At 46.6% G+C, this 13,905-nt stretch overlaps 7 non-coding genes and 1 pseudogene across 7 annotated transcripts; all 8 read right to left on the bottom strand.

Moving 5' to 3' along the window:
* Positions 1-32: 32 nt before the first annotated feature.
* On the bottom strand, positions 33-223 carry LOC130330536 (U2 spliceosomal RNA). Its single transcript, XR_008873675.1, has one exon. It is a non-coding gene; the product is annotated as a U2 spliceosomal RNA (small nuclear RNA).
* A 1,273-nt stretch (positions 224-1,496) lies between these two features.
* Positions 1,497-1,689, bottom strand: LOC130330597 (U2 spliceosomal RNA). The gene has a single exon (XR_008873727.1). It is a non-coding gene; the product is annotated as a U2 spliceosomal RNA (small nuclear RNA).
* Positions 1,690-2,382: 693 nt separating this feature from the next.
* LOC130330605 (U2 spliceosomal RNA) lies at positions 2,383-2,542 on the bottom strand (annotated as a pseudogene).
* A 2,097-nt stretch (positions 2,543-4,639) lies between these two features.
* Positions 4,640-4,830, bottom strand: LOC130330537 (U2 spliceosomal RNA). Its single transcript, XR_008873676.1, has one exon. It is a non-coding gene; the product is annotated as a U2 spliceosomal RNA (small nuclear RNA).
* Positions 4,831-6,109: 1,279 nt separating this feature from the next.
* Positions 6,110-6,300, bottom strand: LOC130330588 (U2 spliceosomal RNA). Its single transcript, XR_008873722.1, has one exon. It is a non-coding gene; the product is annotated as a U2 spliceosomal RNA (small nuclear RNA).
* Positions 6,301-8,389: 2,089 nt separating this feature from the next.
* Positions 8,390-8,580, bottom strand: LOC130330540 (U2 spliceosomal RNA). The gene has a single exon (XR_008873678.1). It is a non-coding gene; the product is annotated as a U2 spliceosomal RNA (small nuclear RNA).
* Positions 8,581-10,671: 2,091 nt separating this feature from the next.
* On the bottom strand, positions 10,672-10,862 carry LOC130330541 (U2 spliceosomal RNA). Its single transcript, XR_008873679.1, has one exon. It is a non-coding gene; the product is annotated as a U2 spliceosomal RNA (small nuclear RNA).
* A 2,080-nt stretch (positions 10,863-12,942) lies between these two features.
* LOC130330589 (U2 spliceosomal RNA) lies at positions 12,943-13,141 on the bottom strand. Its single transcript, XR_008873723.1, has one exon. It is a non-coding gene; the product is annotated as a U2 spliceosomal RNA (small nuclear RNA).
* Positions 13,142-13,905: the final 764 nt, after the last annotated feature.

The raw sequence follows: 13,905 nt of genomic DNA on the forward strand, positions 1-13,905 counted from the left end.
AAGTAGGAATCTTTCTTTTTAACCCTGTAAGGGGGTGGTGCACTGTACCCGAAGATACTGCCATATCGGGTCAATGCATAGGGCGACGGAAGCAAGCTTCGAAATCGGCCCCCGTTCTCAAAAATCCATTTAATATATGGTCCCCAGATAGGGGACGTATCAGATATTAAACTGATAAGAACAGATACTACACTTGATCTTAGCCAAAAGGCCGAGAAGCGATAACCGTGAAAGGGGCGGGCCCAACAAGGTGCCCTTCATGGGCACTATCACTGCTTGCTGTCAGGGAGGCTGCCAGACAATTTTCCATGCATATATATATTTCTCCGCCGAAATCACTTTTAAACCCATTTCCACCTTTTTTTCCCTTCTCTTCCTCTTACTTTTTTTTCACGTTTTTTTACGTTTTTCTCCTTTTCGCCTCTTTTCTGGGCGTATTATTCTTCTTTTTCTTCTTTTTTTTCGTCTAATGCATACCCCATCAGTGCAGCAATGCTTATTCAATACCGCCAGCAGATGGAGACACTGGGGGATAATTTTCTAAGGATTTATACTGATTTTTCCTGTCTGAATTTGTCGCACAGAAAGTTGCAGGCCAAATATGTGTGACATTTCTGCGACTTTAGCTTCTAGAGCATTTTTACAACATTATACATAGGTGCTGAATACATAAAAAGCGACTGTTCAGCGACAGACAAGTCGCATCGGCTGAAAGTAGGCCAGAATGTCAGTCCATGTTGGAGCAGGTTTAGATACAGTCTAAAGTATAGATCTCAAAGTCTGTGCACAGAATTTAGCAAGGGCCTCGCACCTTCTGATGCATCAGGTAGGTGCACAATAGCATAGCCTAACCCTCTGTACTTTGGTCTATATTGATGCGGGACATAGACAGCCAGCTGATGACCAATCCATTAGTGCAATGGATGGCTGGAAGCATTTGTCTTTGCCTTTGCAATACCACAGAAGCAATGCATGGTCAATGTACAGCAATGACACACCTGTGTGAACAGCCAGGAGACCCCCCCCCCCCCCCATGTTATGTTACATAGTTACATAGTTAGTACGGTCGAAAAAAGACATATGTCCATCAAGTTCAACCAGGGAATTAAGGGGTAGGGGTGTGGCGCGATATTGGGGAAGGGATGAGATTTTATATTTCTTCATAAGCATTAATCTTATTTTGTCAATTAGGAACATTCAGCACCCACCCGCTATCAAGGCAGCTGCCTATCATGTCATGCCCTACCTGCACAGGTGTGCTGGCTACTCAAATGATCCAATTAAGGAGGCCATTTAGTCAGCAGCAGCAGAAGTCCTGTGCCTGGACGCTCCAACAGCGGCCAGACACAAGCAGAAGCAGAAGCAGCAGAAGCAGCAGCAGCACCACCTTTTGTTTTTTGGCTGCAGCAGCAGCAAGGCCCACAGGGCTGGCTAGCTGGCTAGCCAGCAAGCAGGTAGCAATGAAAGTAGGAATCTTTCTTTTTAACCCTGTAAGGGGGTGGTGCACTGTACCCGAAGATACTGCCATATCGGGTCAATGCATAGGGCGACGGAAGCAAGCTTCGAAATCGGCCCCCGTTCTCAAAAATCCATTTAATATATGGTCCCCAGATAGGGGACGTATCAGATATTAAACTGATAAGAACAGATTTTTTTTTTTTTTTTTTTTTTTTTTTATCTAAAGCCGAGGAACGTGCTTTCGATTCACCCAAAGTGCAAGAAAAAGTGCAAACGTGTTACACTAAAAAAACGTGCACAAAGGATGCGGTCTATCGCAAGCCCTTCTCCGATAGGAGAGAGGCCCCCCAACAAACCTTACCCTTCGCCTCCGGACCAAAAGGTACCTGCGAGGTTCCAGGTTCGATGTCCCTTTTCGCCGAAGCTACTAGGGGACCACAAATGCTCCCGGCATCCCCCTTGGCGTTAGCCAAGGTATCTGCCCGCAGAGCCGATTACGGTAGGTACCCTGCCAAAGCAGGAGTACCCGGGGTGTTTGCAGGGAGGTGCGGAACCGAATGGCCACACACACCTCCCCTAGACCGCCAGGAGGGACACCCAGAAGGGCTACCGCATCCTGACCAATCCTGTGAACACACAACACGCAAAAAGTGACACAGTGAGACAAAAAAGAAATAAATAAGTGAATGTGTGCAGATATACTGCCCGGACATCCGGCCGGATCTATAAAAATTTCTCTGATCCTAGCCAGAAGGCCGGGAATCAAGAGGTGAGTGCCACAAGGTGAAGAGATTATGGTGCCCGTGCTTCAACTCAGTGAGTCTATTCTCCCAGTGAGTTTCGGCACCTCGGGGTCACCACTCCCCGAGGCACAAAAGTACCTCGGCTCTAGACCCTCTCAGCCTCATGGCGAGACCCGGAGGGAACAGGTCACATCGGGGCAGCCGTCGAGCTGATTCCTCAGAACCAGCCCCGGAAAGCCCTGGTACACCTGCATCCTCCATGCAGCACCCATCCCCACCAGCATGAAAACTGATAAGAACAGATACTACACTTGATCTTAGCCAAAAGGCCGAGAAGCGATAACCGTGAAAGGGGCGGGCCCAACAAGGTGCCCTTCATGGGCACTATCACTGCTTGCTGTCAGGGAGGCTGCCAGACAATTTTCCATGCACACTCTGGGCTGGGGGGCAGTCAACCACCAGTACACACAGCAGAACCTAAACCCATACCATTATTGCTAAGCAGCAAGACAGGGGCCCATTGCACTCCCACGGGGCCTTTTTAAATGCAATCCATAACCCGGATTTGCCAGGAACCCTTCTTACTCCTCCTACTTGCATGTGACACTGGGCTTAGGATCTGCATAGGAAACACACACACAAGCACACACCTACCTTTGTTGCCTGCAGATGCCTCCTTGGCTGTCCCCAAACGGTATCAAACCAACACCCACGGGAAGCTGTAAGCATAGAGGACATGCCTGCACCCCATTGGACTTACCTGTGTGGGTTAAATCCGGGTTATTTGACAACCTATGGCGGTGATGGTTCTGCTCAGGCAGAGCAGTGCTGATGCTCCTCATAAAGCTGTCGCTGCTGTGAAGGTTCTAGGTGACATCACAAATCCCTATGGTTACATACACAACAAAGCTGGGTTGTTGTTGTTTACACTCTGCAAGGCCTGTGGAAGTGAGTGACATCATAGCACTGTAGTTCTGAGGGTTCTAGATGGATGCAACAATCTCCTGTTGCTTCTATGAAGGCCATAATAGACGACATCACCAAACAGCTCCATAGTCACATACACAGCAAAGGAGAGATGTTGTTTACACCTAGTGATGTCAGTGGTATTGAGTGACATCACAGCACAGTGCTAAGGCTCCTGGGCCTGGACACAGCAGCGGCTGCAATATCTCAACGGAGAATACGTTTATATATATGTGTGTGTGTGCGCGTATATATATATATATATATATATATATATATATATATATATATATTTCTCCGCCGAAATCACTTTTAAACCCATTTCCACCTTTTTTTCCCTTCTCTTCCTCTTACTTTTTTTTCACGTTTTTTTACGTTTTTCTCCTTTTCGCCTCTTTTCTGGGCGTATTATTCTTCTTTTTCTTCTTTTTTTTCGTCTAATGCATACCCCATCAGTGCAGCAATGCTTATTCAATACCGCCAGCAGATGGAGACACTGGGGGATAATTTTCTAAGGATTTATACTGATTTTTCCTGTCTGAATTTGTCGCACAGAAAGTTGCAGGCCAAATATGTGTGACATTTCTGCGACTTTAGCTTCTAGAGCATTTTTACAACATTATACATAGGTGCTGAATACATAAAAAGCGACTGTTCAGCGACAGACAAGTCGCATCGGCTGAAAGTAGGCCAGAATGTCAGTCCATGTTGGAGCAGGTTTAGATACAGTCTAAAGTATAGATCTCAAAGTCTGTGCACAGAATTTAGCAAGGGCCTCGCACCTTCTGATGCATCAGGTAGGTGCACAATAGCATAGCCTAACCCTCTGTACTTTGGTCTATATTGATGCGGGACATAGACAGCCAGCTGATGACCAATCCATTAGTGCAATGGATGGCTGGAAGCATTTGTCTTTGCCTTTGCAATACCACAGAAGCAATGCATGGTCAATGTACAGCAATGACACACCTGTGTGAACAGCCAGGAGACCCCCCCCCCCCCCCCCCCCATGTTATGTTACATAGTTACATAGTTAGTACGGTCGAAAAAAGACATATGTCCATCAAGTTCAACCAGGGAATTAAGGGGTAGGGGTGTGGCGCGATATTGGGGAAGGGATGAGATTTTATATTTCTTCATAAGCATTAATCTTATTTTGTCAATTAGGAACATTCAGCACCCACCCGCTATCAAGGCAGCTGCCTATCATGTCATGCCCTACCTGCACAGGTGTGCTGGCTACTCAAATGATCCAATTAAGGAGGCCATTTAGTCAGCAGCAGCAGAAGTCCTGTGCCTGGACGCTCCAACAGCGGCCAGACACAAGCAGAAGCAGAAGCAGCAGAAGCAGCAGCAGCACCACCTTTAGTTTTTTGGCTGCAGCAGCAGCAAGGCCCACAGGGCTGGCTAGCTGGCTAGCCAGCAAGCAGGTAGCAATGAAAGTAGGAATCTTTCTTTTTAACCCTGTAAGGGGGTGGTGCACTGTACCCGAAGATACTGCCATATCGGGTCAATGCATAGGGCGACGGAAGCAAGCTTCGAAATCGGCCCCCGTTCTCAAAAATCCATTTAATATATGGTCCCCAGATAGGGGACGTATCAGATATTAAACTGATAAGAACAGATACTACACTTGATCTTAGCCAAAAGGCCGAGAAGCGATAACCGTGAAAGGGGCGGGCCCAACAAGGTGCCCTTCATGGGCACTATCACTGCTTGCTGTCAGGGAGGCTGCCAGACAATTTTCCATGCATATATATATTTCTCCGCCGAAATCACTTTTAAACCCATTTCCACCTTTTTTTCCCTTCTCTTCCTCTTACTTTTTTTTCACGTTTTTTTACGTTTTTCTCCTTTTCGCCTCTTTTCTGGGCGTATTATTCTTCTTTTTCTTCTTTTTTTTCGTCTAATGCATACCCCATCAGTGCAGCAATGCTTATTCAATACCGCCAGCAGATGGAGACACTGGGGGATAATTTTCTAAGGATTTATACTGATTTTTCCTGTCTGAATTTGTCGCACAGAAAGTTGCAGGCCAAATATGTGTGACATTTCTGCGACTTTAGCTTCTAGAGCATTTTTACAACATTATACATAGGTGCTGAATACATAAAAAGCGACTGTTCAGCGACAGACAAGTCGCATCGGCTGAAAGTAGGCCAGAATGTCAGTCCATGTTGGAGCAGGTTTAGATACAGTCTAAAGTATAGATCTCAAAGTCTGTGCACAGAATTTAGCAAGGGCCTCGCACCTTCTGATGCATCAGGTAGGTGCACAATAGCATAGCCTAACCCTCTGTACTTTGGTCTATATTGATGCGGGACATAGACAGCCAGCTGATGACCAATCCATTAGTGCAATGGATGGCTGGAAGCATTTGTCTTTGCCTTTGCAATACCACAGAAGCAATGCATGGTCAATGTACAGCAATGACACACCTGTGTGAACAGCCAGGAGACCCCCCCCCCCCCCCCCCATGTTATGTTACATAGTTACATAGTTAGTACGGTCGAAAAAAGACATATGTCCATCAAGTTCAACCAGGGAATTAAGGGGTAGGGGTGTGGCGCGATATTGGGGAAGGGATGAGATTTTATATTTCTTCATAAGCATTAATCTTATTTTGTCAATTAGGAACATTCAGCACCCACCCGCTATCAAGGCAGCTGCCTATCATGTCATGCCCTACCTGCACAGGTGTGCTGGCTACTCAAATGATCCAATTAAGGAGGCCATTTAGTCAGCAGCAGCAGAAGTCCTGTGCCTGGACGCTCCAACAGCGGCCAGACACAAGCAGAAGCAGAAGCAGCAGAAGCAGCAGCAGCACCACCACCTTTTGTTTTTTGGCTGCAGCAGCAGCAAGGCCCACAGGGCTGGCTAGCTGGCTAGCCAGCAAGCAGGTAGCAATGAAAGTAGGAATCTTTCTTTTTAACCCTGTAAGGGGGTGGTGCACTTGACCCGAAGATACTGCCATATCGGGTCAATGCATAGGGCGACGGAAGCAAGCTTCGAAATCGGCCCCCGTTCTCAAAAATCCATTTAATATATGGTCCCCAGATAGGGGACGTATCAGATATTAAACTGATAAGAACAGATACTACACTTGATCTTAGCCAAAAGGCCGAGAAGCGATAACCGTGAAAGGGGCGGGCCCAACAAGGTGCCCTTCATGGGCACTATCACTGCTTGCTGTCAGGGAGGCTGCCAGACAATTTTCCATGCACACTCTGGGCTGGGGGGCAGTCAACCACCAGTACACACAGCAGAACCTAAACCCATACCATTATTGCTAAGCAGCAAGACAGGGGCCCATTGCACTCCCACGGGGCCTTTTTAAATGCAATCCATAACCCGGATTTGCCAGGAACCCTTCTTACTCCTCCTACTTGCATGTGACACTGGGCTTAGGATCTGCATAGGAAACACACACACAAGCACACACCTACCTTTGTTGCCTGCAGATGCCTCCTTGGCTGTCCCCAAACGGTATCAAACCAACACCCACGGGAAGCTGTAAGCATAGAGGACATGCCTGCACCCCATTGGACTTACCTGTGTGGGTTAAATCCGGGTTATTTGACAACCTATGGCGGTGATGGTTCTGCTCAGGCAGAGCAGTGCTGATGCTCCTCATAAAGCTGTCGCTGCTGTGAAGGTTCTAGGTGACATCACAAATCCCTATGGTTACATACACAACAAAGCTGGGTTGTTGTTGTTTACACTCTGCAAGGCCTGTGGAAGTGAGTGACATCATAGCACTGTAGTTCTGAGGGTTCTAGATGGATGCAACAATCTCCTGTTGCTTCTATGAAGGCCATAATAGACGACATCACCAAACAGCTCCATAGTCACATACACAGCAAAGGAGAGATGTTGTTTACACCTAGTGATGTCAGTGGTATTGAGTGACATCACAGCACAGTGCTAAGGCTCCTGGGCCTGGACACAGCAGCGGCTGCAATATCTCAACGGAGAATACGTTTATATATATGTGTGTGTGTGCGCGTATATATATATATATATATATATATATATATATATATATATTTCTCCGCCGAAATCACTTTTAAACCCATTTCCACCTTTTTTTCCCTTCTCTTCCTCTTACTTTTTTTTCACGTTTTTTTACGTTTTTCTCCTTTTCGCCTCTTTTCTGGGCGTATTATTCTTCTTTTTCTTCTTTTTTTTCGTCTAATGCATACCCCATCAGTGCAGCAATGCTTATTCAATACCGCCAGCAGATGGAGACACTGGGGGATAATTTTCTAAGGATTTATACTGATTTTTCCTGTCTGAATTTGTCGCACAGAAAGTTGCAGGCCAAATATGTGTGACATTTCTGCGACTTTAGCTTCTAGAGCATTTTTACAACATTATACATAGGTGCTGAATACATAAAAAGCGACTGTTCAGCGACAGACAAGTCGCATCGGCTGAAAGTAGGCCAGAATGTCAGTCCATGTTGGAGCAGGTTTAGATACAGTCTAAAGTATAGATCTCAAAGTCTGTGCACAGAATTTAGCAAGGGCCTCGCACCTTCTGATGCATCAGGTAGGTGCACAATAGCATAGCCTAACCCTCTGTACTTTGGTCTATATTGATGCGGGACATAGACAGCCAGCTGATGACCAATCCATTAGTGCAATGGATGGCTGGAAGCATTTGTCTTTGCCTTTGCAATACCACAGAAGCAATGCATGGTCAATGTACAGCAATGACACACCTGTGTGAACAGCCAGGAGACCCCCCCCCCCCCCCCATGTTATGTTACATAGTTACATAGTTAGTACGGTCGAAAAAAGACATATGTCCATCAAGTTCAACCAGGGAATTAAGGGGTAGGGGTGTGGCGCGATATTGGGGAAGGGATGAGATTTTATATTTCTTCATAAGCATTAATCTTATTTTGTCAATTAGGAACATTCAGCACCCACCCGCTATCAAGGCAGCTGCCTATCATGTCATGCCCTACCTGCACAGGTGTGCTGGCTACTCAAATGATCCAATTAAGGAGGCCATTTAGTCAGCAGCAGCAGAAGTCCTGTGCCTGGACGCTCCAACAGCGGCCAGACACAAGCAGAAGCAGAAGCAGCAGAAGCAGCAGCAGCACCACCTTTTGTTTTTTGGCTGCAGCAGCAGCAAGGCCCACAGGGCTGGCTAGCTGGCTAGCCAGCAAGCAGGTAGCAATGAAAGTAGGAATCTTTCTTTTTAACCCTGTAAGGGGGTGGTGCACTGTACCCGAAGATACTGCCATATCGGGTCAATGCATAGGGCGACGGAAGCAAGCTTCGAAATCGGCCCCCGTTCTCAAAAATCCATTTAATATATGGTCCCCAGATAGGGGACGTATCAGATATTAAACTGATAAGAACAGATACTACACTTGATCTTAGCCAAAAGGCCGAGAAGCGATAACCGTGAAAGGGGCGGGCCCAACAAGGTGCCCTTCATGGGCACTATCACTGCTTGCTGTCAGGGAGGCTGCCAGACAATTTTCCATGCACACTCTGGGCTGGGGGGCAGTCAACCACCAGTACACACAGCAGAACCTAAACCCATACCATTATTGCTAAGCAGCAAGACAGGGGCCCATTGCACTCCCACGGGGCCTTTTTAAATGCAATCCATAACCCGGATTTGCCAGGAACCCTTCTTACTCCTCCTACTTGCATGTGACACTGGGCTTAGGATCTGCATAGGAAACACACACACAAGCACACACCTACCTTTGTTGCCTGCAGATGCCTCCTTGGCTGTCCCCAAACGGTATCAAACCAACACCCACGGGAAGCTGTAAGCATAGAGGACATGCCTGCACCCCATTGGACTTACCTGTGTGGGTTAAATCCGGGTTATTTGACAACCTATGGCGGTGATGGTTCTGCTCAGGCAGAGCAGTGCTGATGCTCCTCATAAAGCTGTCGCTGCTGTGAAGGTTCTAGGTGACATCACAAATCCCTATGGTTACATACACAACAAAGCTGGGTTGTTGTTGTTTACACTCTGCAAGGCCTGTGGAAGTGAGTGACATCATAGCACTGTAGTTCTGAGGGTTCTAGATGGATGCAACAATCTCCTGTTGCTTCTATGAAGGCCATAATAGACGACATCACCAAACAGCTCCATAGTCACATACACAGCAAAGGAGAGATGTTGTTTACACCTAGTGATGTCAGTGGTATTGAGTGACATCACAGCACAGTGCTAAGGCTCCTGGGCCTGGACACAGCAGCGGCTGCAATATCTCAACGGAGAATACGTTTATATATATGTGTGTGTGTGCGCGTATATATATATATATATATATATATATATATATATATATATATTTCTCCGCCGAAATCACTTTTAAACCCATTTCCACCTTTTTTTCCCTTCTCTTCCTCTTACTTTTTTTTCACGTTTTTTTACGTTTTTCTCCTTTTCGCCTCTTTTCTGGGCGTATTATTCTTCTTTTTCTTCTTTTTTTTCGTCTAATGCATACCCCATCAGTGCAGCAATGCTTATTCAATACCGCCAGCAGATGGAGACACTGGGGGATAATTTTCTAAGGATTTATACTGATTTTTCCTGTCTGAATTTGTCGCACAGAAAGTTGCAGGCCAAATATGTGTGACATTTCTGCGACTTTAGCTTCTAGAGCATTTTTACAACATTATACATAGGTGCTGAATACATAAAAAGCGACTGTTCAGCGACAGACAAGTCGCATCGGCTGAAAGTAGGCCAGAATGTCAGTCCATGTTGGAGCAGGTTTAGATACAGTCTAAAGTATAGATCTCAAAGTCTGTGCACAGAATTTAGCAAGGGCCTCGCACCTTCTGATGCATCAGGTAGGTGCACAATAGCATAGCCTAACCCTCTGTACTTTGGTCTATATTGATGCGGGACATAGACAGCCAGCTGATGACCAATCCATTAGTGCAATGGATGGCTGGAAGCATTTGTCTTTGCCTTTGCAATACCACAGAAGCAATGCATGGTCAATGTACAGCAATGACACACCTGTGTGAACAGCCAGGAGACCCCCCCCCCCCCCCCATGTTATGTTACATAGTTACATAGTTAGTACGGTCGAAAAAAGACATATGTCCATCAAGTTCAACCAGGGAATTAAGGGGTAGGGGTGTGGCGCGATATTGGGGAAGGGATGAGATTTTATATTTCTTCATAAGCATTAATCTTATTTTGTCAATTAGGAACATTCAGCACCCACCCGCTATCAAGGCAGCTGCCTATCATGTCATGCCCTACCTGCACAGGTGTGCTGGCTACTCAAATGATCCAATTAAGGAGGCCATTTAGTCAGCAGCAGCAGAAGTCCTGTGCCTGGACGCTCCAACAGCGGCCAGACACAAGCAGAAGCAGAAGCAGCAGAAGCAGCAGCAGCACCACCTTTTGTTTTTTGGCTGCAGCAGCAGCAAGGCCCACAGGGCTGGCTAGCTGGCTAGCCAGCAAGCAGGTAGCAATGAAAGTAGGAATCTTTCTTTTTAACCCTGTAAGGGGGTGGTGCACTGTACCCGAAGATACTGCCATATCGGGTCAATGCATAGGGCGACGGAAGCAAGCTTCGAAATCGGCCCCCGTTCTCAAAAATCCATTTAATATATGGTCCCCAGATAGGGGACGTATCAGATATTAAACTGATAAGAACAGATACTACACTTGATCTTAGCCAAAAGGCCGAGAAGCGATAACCGTGAAAGGGGCGGGCCCAACAAGGTGCCCTTCATGGGCACTATCACTGCTTGCTGTCAGGGAGGCTGCCAGACAATTTTCCATGCACACTCTGGGCTGGGGGGCAGTCAACCACCAGTACACACAGCAGAACCTAAACCCATACCATTATTGCTAAGCAGCAAGACAGGGGCCCATTGCACTCCCACGGGGCCTTTTTAAATGCAATCCATAACCCGGATTTGCCAGGAACCCTTCTTACTCCTCCTACTTGCATGTGACACTGGGCTTAGGATCTGCATAGGAAACACACACACAAGCACACACCTACCTTTGTTGCCTGCAGATGCCTCCTTGGCTGTCCCCAAACGGTATCAAACCAACACCCACGGGAAGCTGTAAGCATAGAGGACATGCCTGCACCCCATTGGACTTACCTGTGTGGGTTAAATCCGGGTTATTTGACAACCTATGGCGGTGATGGTTCTGCTCAGGCAGAGCAGTGCTGATGCTCCTCATAAAGCTGTCGCTGCTGTGAAGGTTCTAGGTGACATCACAAATCCCTATGGTTACATACACAACAAAGCTGGGTTGTTGTTGTTTACACTCTGCAAGGCCTGTGGAAGTGAGTGACATCATAGCACTGTAGTTCTGAGGGTTCTAGATGGATGCAACAATCTCCTGTTGCTTCTATGAAGGCCATAATAGACGACATCACCAAACAGCTCCATAGTCACATACACAGCAAAGGAGAGATGTTGTTTACACCTAGTGATGTCAGTGGTATTGAGTGACATCACAGCACAGTGCTAAGGCTCCTGGGCCTGGACACAGCAGCGGCTGCAATATCTCAACGGAGAATACGTTTATATATATGTGTGTGTGTGCGCGTATATATATAGATATATATATATATATATATATTTCTCCGCCGAAATCACTTATAAACCCATTTCCACCTTTTTTTCCCTTCTCTTCCTCTTACTTTTTTTTCACGTTTTTTTACGTTTTTCTCCTTTTCGCCTCTTTTCTGGGCGTATTATTCTTCTTTTTCTTCTTTTTTTTCGTCTAATGCATACCCCATCAGTGCAGCAATGCTTATTCAATACCGCCAGCAGATGGAGACACTGGGGGATAATTTTCTAAGGATTTATACTGATTTTTCCTGTCTGAATTTGTCGCACAGAAAGTTGCAGGCCAAATATGTGTGACATTTCTGCGACTTTAGCTTCTAGAGCATTTTTACAACATTATACATAGGTGCTGAATACATAAAAAGCGACTGTTCAGCGACAGACAAGTCGCATCGGCTGAAAGTAGGCCAGAATGTCAGTCCATGTTGGAGCAGGTTTAGATACAGTCTAAAGTATAGATCTCAAAGTCTGTGCACAGAATTTAGCAAGGGCCTCGCACCTTCTGATGCATCAGGTAGGTGCACAATAGCATAGCCTAACCCTCTGTACTTTGGTCTATATTGATGCGGGACATAGACAGCCAGCTGATGACCAATCCATTAGTGCAATGGATGGCTGGAAGCATTTGTCTTTGCCTTTGCAATACCACAGAAGCAATGCATGGTCAATGTACAGCAATGACACACCTGTGTGAACAGCCAGGAGACCCCCCCCCCCCCCCATGTTATGTTACATAGTTACATAGTTAGTACGGTCGAAAAAAGACATATGTCCATCAAGTTCAACCAGGGAATTAAGGGGTAGGGGTGTGGCGCGATATTGGGGAAGGGATGAGATTTTATATTTCTTCATAAGCATTAATCTTATTTTGTCAATTAGGAACATTCAGCACCCACCCGCTATCAAGGCAGCTGCCTATCATGTCATGCCCTACCTGCACAGGTGTGCTGGCTACTCAAATGATCCAATTAAGGAGGCCATTTAGTCAGCAGCAGCAGAAGTCCTGTGCCTGGACGCTCCAACAGCGGCCAGACACAAGCAGAAGCAGAAGCAGCAGAAGCAGCAGCAGCACCACCTTTTGTTTTTTGGCTGCAGCAGCAGCAAGGCCCACAGGGCTGGCTAGCTGGCTAGCCAGCAAGCAGGTAGCAATGAAAGTAGGAATCTTTCTTTTTAACCCTGTAAGGGGGTGGTGCACTGTACCCGAAGATACTGCCATATCGGGTCAATGCATAGGGCGACGGAAGCAAGCTTCGAAATCGGCCCCCGTTCTCAAAAATCCATTTAATATATGGTCCCATGGTCCCCAGATAGGGGACGTATCAGATATTAAACTGATAAGAACAGATACTACACTTGATCTTAGCCAAAAGGCCGAGAAGCGATAACCGTGAAAGGGGCGGGCCCAACAAGGTGCCCTTCATGGGCACTATCACTGCTTGCTGTCAGGGAGGCTGCCAGACAATTTTCCATGCACACTCTGGGCTGGGGGGCAGTCAACCACCAGTACACACAGCAGAACCTAAACCCATACCATTATTGCTAAGCAGCAAGACAGGGGCCCATTGCACTCCCACGGGGCCTTTTTAAATGCAATCCATAACCCGGATTTGCCAGGAACCCTTCTTACTCCTCCTACTTGCATGTGACACTGGGCTTAGGATCTGCATAGGAAACACACACACAAGCACACACCTACCTTTGTTGCCTGCAGATGCCTCCTTGGCTGTCCCCAAACGGTATCAAACCAACACCCACGGGAAGCTGTAAGCATAGAGGACATGCCTGCACCCCATTGGACTTACCTGTGTGGGTTAAATCCGGGTTATTTGACAACCTATGGCGGTGATGGTTCTGCTCAGGCAGAGCAGTGCTGATGCTCCTCATAAAGCTGTCGCTGCTGTGAAGGTTCTAGGTGACATCACAAATCCCTATGGTTACATACACAACAAAGCTGGGTTGTTGTTGTTTACACTCTGCAAGGCCTGTGGAAGTGAGTGACATCATAGCACTGTAGTTCTGAGGGTTCTAGATGGATGCAACAATCTCCTGTTGCTTCTATGAAGGCCATAATAGACGACATCACCAAACAGCTCCATAGTCACATACACAGCAAAGGAGAGATGTTGTTTACACCTAGTGATGTCAGT

Source organism: Hyla sarda, unplaced genomic scaffold (genome assembly GCF_029499605.1).
Source record: "Hyla sarda isolate aHylSar1 unplaced genomic scaffold, aHylSar1.hap1 scaffold_336, whole genome shotgun sequence".
In the NCBI taxonomy this organism is placed as follows: domain Eukaryota; kingdom Metazoa; phylum Chordata; class Amphibia; order Anura; family Hylidae; genus Hyla; species Hyla sarda.